The sequence below is a fragment of the Papio anubis genome, unplaced genomic scaffold, assembly GCF_008728515.1.
Source record: "Papio anubis isolate 15944 unplaced genomic scaffold, Panubis1.0 scaffold276, whole genome shotgun sequence".
In the NCBI taxonomy this organism is placed as follows: Eukaryota; Metazoa; Chordata; class Mammalia; order Primates; family Cercopithecidae; genus Papio; species Papio anubis.
Window position 1 is genome coordinate 54927 of NW_022162848.1, and position 5776 is coordinate 60702.

Below are 5776 nucleotides of genomic sequence, written 5' to 3' on the forward strand. Positions count from 1 at the left end.
GGTCAGGCAGCTTCGGGGGTTGATGGGGAATTTGCAAGTTCTCTTTTCAAACCCACCTAGTTGCTCTGTAAAATCCTTCCTGAGCCCTAAGGCCAACCAGCATGGGAGGGGGTGTGGCCAGTCCACCCTCAGTGCCCTTTCCTGTCTTACAGGGGCCCACAGTATCATCAGCAAGGGTCTGATCCGCTCACTGCTGTGGAAGCTGCAGAGGAAGGAGCAGCTCCGGGAGCTCATCCTGGACCCACTGGCCCCTGCCTGCAGGAGGCTGCAGGAGAGGGTCTGGCACCTCCTCCCCATGAGGAAGGTGAGAACAGGAAAAGCACTGGTGGTGATCCTGACACCCAGCGGTCACTGAGAGCCTCCTGTGTGCCAGGCATTGTCTCCAAACCTCACATTTAGACAACCCTCCAGCGAGGCGATGTCTGCCTTCACAGGTGAGGAAACAGAGGTGCAGTGTCTTGTCTCTCACCCCAGGCCACACAGGATCACAGTTTACATCCTGGCCTCAAAACTGGGGGAGCACAAAGACTCAGAGCTTGCAGTGGTTGGGGGTGTTCCTACACTGGTTCCCTCATTGTGAAGATGGGCCGGTCACTGACCCCCAGAGTCCCTGCCTTGGCTGTGGTCATGTCCCCTTGCTGGGGGCGCCCTCTTGCCTTCCCTAAGTCCTGGCTTCTCTTTCTTCTGAGAGTCTCATTAGAGGCCTGGGTGAGTATTTCTCCAAGTGTGGCCCCTGAACCAGACCCTGGGTGGTCTGTGGAAATGCATGTCCCCAGGCCCCATCCCAGCCCATCATTCTTAGGTTTGCACAGAGGTCCCTTTCCGTGGGACCTGGAGAGTGGCTTTCCAGGAGAGAGCTTTCTCTCTGAAACTGTGGCCTCCCCAGCCTCCCTGCATCCTCCTGTGTCCACTGTGACCACCATCCTTGCCATCACTTTCTGTCATCCCCAAGTGGAGATCCTGAGGACAAGGCTTTGCTCTGTTTGCAGCTCTAGACCCACAGGTCACAGCAGGGGAGCTTTGGCCCCAAGTTGAGAATTGCCTGGCCCAAAACAGTGCTGAGGTGGGAAACCCAGTTCTTGCCTCAGTGTCTCGCTGCATGAATGAATCAGGGAATCCCTGCAGCAGGGGGACAGGGTGGCACCTCCCCTGAGACTGCAGGCACGATGGTCAAAAGAGGGCTAGGGTGAGAAGAACCCCCACAGGCTGTTAGAAATTCCCTGTGTTGGTGGCCTGCTGAGAAGTATGTGGCCCTGGATGCACAAGCCATCAGCCTGCTCCTGAAGCTGCTACACTCACCCACAGGCAGCGTGTACCTGAAGGCCACCAAGGCCTTCACCATGCTGCCAGAGGCCCCTGAGGGCTGCAAGGTTGTGCAGGCCCACGTGCATACCTTCCATGTCCTGGAGGAGGACTCTGACAGCGAGGCTTGCGAGGGCGAGACCTTATGGCAGGCGACCCAGATCGCCATCCATGTCTTTGAGTGGAAACCCTGAGCCCCTCACTGGGTCAGACCTGATCAGCCACCTCCGCACCTGAATCAATGCACTCAGTCTCTTTATTTCAAGTTCGAATGGCACTTTCTGTTACGGGAGCACGCTCATATCTCTTCTCACTCTCTTGCCAAAGCCAAAATGCCAGGCCCAGAAGCACCAGGTCCTGGATGGAACAGGCCAAACCCAGTGCTGGGGGTGGGTGGGAGATGGCCTTGGAGTTTCACTCTCTGCTGGGGCCAAGAGTTTTCCTCAGCATGTAGAGAGGACGGAGACCTCCAGGGGCAAAGCTGGGGGCAGGAACTTGGGCTGGGGGAAGGAAGGAACGCAGCTGCACCAGGCATCACCCAGGTTTCAGAAGCTCCAGTGATTGACCCATGGGGTGTGGCTGGCTGTGGCTCTGCTCAGCTAGGTCTGCCCTTTCCCTACCCTGGGTGGCAGGAAGGAAGGCAAAAGGTGAAACCCGATGCAGGTTCTTACGACTGAGGATGACTCTGTCCTAAAAGGCTCCCCCAAGGATGAGAGCTCAGGACAGGGAGAGGTTCTGGTTTCCTCCTCAAGATCTTCCCAGCAAAGAGCTGCATTCTCCAGTCACCCAACCACGCCCCTAGGCTGGCCTGAAGCCCCACCTCGAAGGCACATTCCTGGTGCTGTCCAGGAGGGGAGCCTAGGAATCCATGGAAAACACCTGACTGCAGAGCTTGAGCCTCCCTCAGATGTCCCTGTAGCACGTGCTGGCCTGCCCTTTAGGTCAGCTCCCTGGTCAGCTCCTGGGAGGGCTTCACCCTGGATGAAGAAGAGACAATCCCTTTTCAGTGAGAGCAGGCTCCCAGCTTTGTGCACTATGACATCATCCCACTAAGCAGCCACCACGCCAGCATCTCCTGGGCTCCTACCTCTGCAGTCCAGGCTGAGGAGAAATTAGAGATGCAGGAACTCATCAGCCAGGGATGGAGGTGCCTCTGTTACAAGGGGAGGGCCAGGAACACAGACTATGTTGTGACCTAGAAGTGCTGACCACCACACCCTTGCCTCCATTCTCCAAGGCCCATTTACCACACTGTTATCAGTTTCTGGGATTTAAGAAGCTGCTGCCAGGAGAGGTATGGGAACCAGCCTGGAAGAGGCAACTGGTCATTCAACTGTAGCCCAAAGGCACAAACTGCCACCCCAGAGAGCCAAGGCTGGACAAGGGTAGTGGGACAGCCAGTGGCTATAAGCCCACACTATGGAGGGAGCCAGCTGTGTTGAGACCCCAGCTCTATACTGACTGTTTATCTATGGAGCCTGGGGCAAGTTGATTAACTGCTCAGTGCCTCAGTTTTCCTAGCTCTAAAATGGGGATGGTAATTGTGTCTTTCCTAAATGGGTATGATTTTGGCAGTGCCAGGTGCATCATATTGAAAATAAGTGCCTTGTACATTGTGGGTACCCAAGAAGCCAGTTTACAGCCCCTCAGAGGAGATGCATCAGCAGGCATCTGAGAGAGCCTGGAACCCTGCATCCTGCAGGTGCCTGGGGTCCTATGCCCAGGAGAAGCTGCTCCCTCACTCCACAGCAGTCTACACAGCACCCCCTGACTAGGGGTACACCGGTTTGGGCAAGTGTTAAGAAGAAGCCCTGGGCCTCTCTGGACTCTGATCTTCCCTGGAAGGACTGTAGAGGTCCCAGAACTCTGCCTTCTCCCAGCCAGGCCCTTCCCTCCCTTTCCAAACTCACGTCCTCCTCACCGTTCTCTGCCTCAGACTCAGGACTAATCTCATTATGTCCTTTATCCCTGTTTGCATCAGGGGCTGCAAGAAGCTCAGGTCACCTCCCCTTCATGGCCGTGAATACTCCTTTTCTGACCCCATCTGCTGAAACCGTTTTTCCAAGCCCTCTGGAGGCCCCAGGGCCTCAGCATCTCCCTGGAACATTCTTCCCTTTCTTGCTTGGACTGAAACCTAGCTCTTTCGAGACCTGCTTCCCCACCCTAGGCATCCTCCTATGTGGGGCTGCTTTCCTCCCTCTCTGCCCCTCATGCCCTCATTGGAGTGGGACAGGTCCTTACAGGCCATCTCCTGTGTCCGTTCTGAGGAGCCCTCTGGTTCGGAATCCCTGCACAGGTCTGTGGCCCTGGCCCTCTCCCCTCCCCAGCACCACACCACCAGATTGCTCTTGTAGGGCACCACGTGGTCTCCATGTGGCTGAGCCCAACTGCCGGTCCTCAGGCCTCATCTTTCTTTGGCCATGAGCATTTCCCCAGTGGAGCCTCACCACCTCCCCCTCCCTGAAACGCTTCCAGGAAACAAGGTCACTTCTCTGCAATTTTAGTTGTTCAGTAATGTGCTATTGTGCTCTTTTAGAAACTGATACACACCATGGTGTGTTTAAGCCTTTAGGGAAGTGGGAGGATACTGGGGGCTGCTGTGTGAGCACCTCTATGCTATACCAAGTCAGACCAGTGAGGGAAACTGGACCACTAAGCTGCAGGGCTACCTTCCCCTCCAGGATGCTTTTCACATCTTCCACGATCCTCTCACTGGAGACCTGCCATGGCCCGGACTCATCTTAAGCCTCCCTGTTCTCTCCATGTGCTACTGGGGTGCCTGCGGATCAGATAATGAGCGGTGCTGTCACTGAACTGACTGCCCGCGGAGACTCGTGGTCTTTGGTGCATTCCAGGCTCCACCACAGACTCTGCAGCCACAGACAACTGTGGTCCTGGCTGCTCTCTGCCATCAGGTTTCCCTTCCATTTTTACTTATTGCCTAAAGAACTTCATACAAAATTCTATTTAAAAGCAGTTTATTCCACAGTCCCACATAGAACACATCAACTACTTTTTCTTCTTTTCTATCACTGTCGAAAAGCACATTTTTTTTTACACAGTAAGACCCAGTTTGGTTAACTGTATCTAATTTTTAAGTATTTAATGGGCATTTTTTTTTTTTTTTTTTTTTTGAGATGGAGTCTTGCTCTGGGTGATTCTCTTTGATTCTCTCTGTTCTCATTCCATGAGAACAACCACATGCTCTATGGAAGCATAATCCTTCAATTGCACTCATACAACCTGTCAGTAACTTTTCACTCCCTGAGCCAAGAGCTTCTCCATCCGAGTTTCAGCAAGACCAATTTCTGAGCCATGGAGCCATGGGTAACGCCAGCCTCACTAAGCTCACACACCCAGCTGTGGAAGCACATTTCATTTTATGGTAAGTCTGCTTTGCCACTACAGGCGGTGTAGCATGTTAGTTTCTAGATTAGCCTTTGGTGTTAAAGAGATCCAGCTCTTGGTGTGTCTCCTGAGTAATTTACTTAGCTGAGACTCACATTCCTCATCTGTATAATGACTATAACAAAACTAATTCTGTCTCAAAGTGATTGTGACACTTCAAGGAGGCAACATAGAGAAGTGCCCATATAGTATCTGATACTCAATTTATATCTGTTATTATGTTCATTCTTATAACTTAAGCACCTGCTTATTAACTACAGTCATATGTGGCAGAATGACATTTTGGTCAATGACAGACCACATGTATGACAGTGGTCCCATAAGATTATAACAAAGCTGAAAATTTCCCTTTGCCTAGTAAAGTCGTAACTGTTGGAATGTCGGCGCAGTGCGTTACTTACGTGTCTGTGGTGAGGCTGGTGTAAACAAACCTACTGCACTGCATCATTAGAGTCAAACAACATTTCTTTTTGGTAAAGATTTTAAGTAATATGTTATACAAATGAAAGACTAACCACAGTGATGGAATTTTTAGAAAGAGATAAAACTAAGAGTCCATGAGGATTTGGAGAAACAGCTACTCACATATGCTGTTAGAGGAGCATGAATTGGTGTCATCATTTTGGAAAAAGTTTGGCATTATTTATGATAATGAAAGATATGCCCCCTTCTAACAGTCTACTCCACAGAAGTGAGTGCTGGTGTTATTCCAAAACCATTGACAAAAATACTCAAAGCACCATTACTTGAGATAGACACAATTATATTAAAAATAACCCTGGCCAGGCATGGTGGCTCACGCCTATAATCTGAGCACTTTGGGAGGCTGAGGCAGTCAGATCACCTGAGGTCAGGAGTTTGTGACCAGCCTGGCCAACATGGTGAAACCCTGTCTCTGTCAAAAATACAAAAAATTAGCGAAGCATGGTGGCGGGTGCCTGTAGTCCCAGCTACTCAGGAGGCTAAGGAAGGAGAATGGCGTGAACCCGGGAGGCAGAGCTTGCAGTAAGCAAGCCACTGCACTCCAGCCTAGGGGACAGAGCGAGACCCGCTCAAAAAAAAAAAA

At 51.7% G+C, this 5776-nt stretch overlaps 1 long non-coding RNA gene across 1 annotated transcript; it reads right to left on the bottom strand.

Annotated features, from left to right (window-relative positions):
- Positions 1 to 1536: 1536 nt before the first annotated feature.
- On the bottom strand, positions 1537 to 5529 carry LOC110742371. Its single transcript, XR_002520060.2, has 2 exons — positions 3972 to 5529; positions 1537 to 2279 (listed from the first exon to the last, which is right to left on the bottom strand). It is a non-coding gene; the product is annotated as an uncharacterized LOC110742371 (long non-coding RNA).
- Between the last annotated feature and the right edge of the window lie 247 nt (positions 5530 to 5776).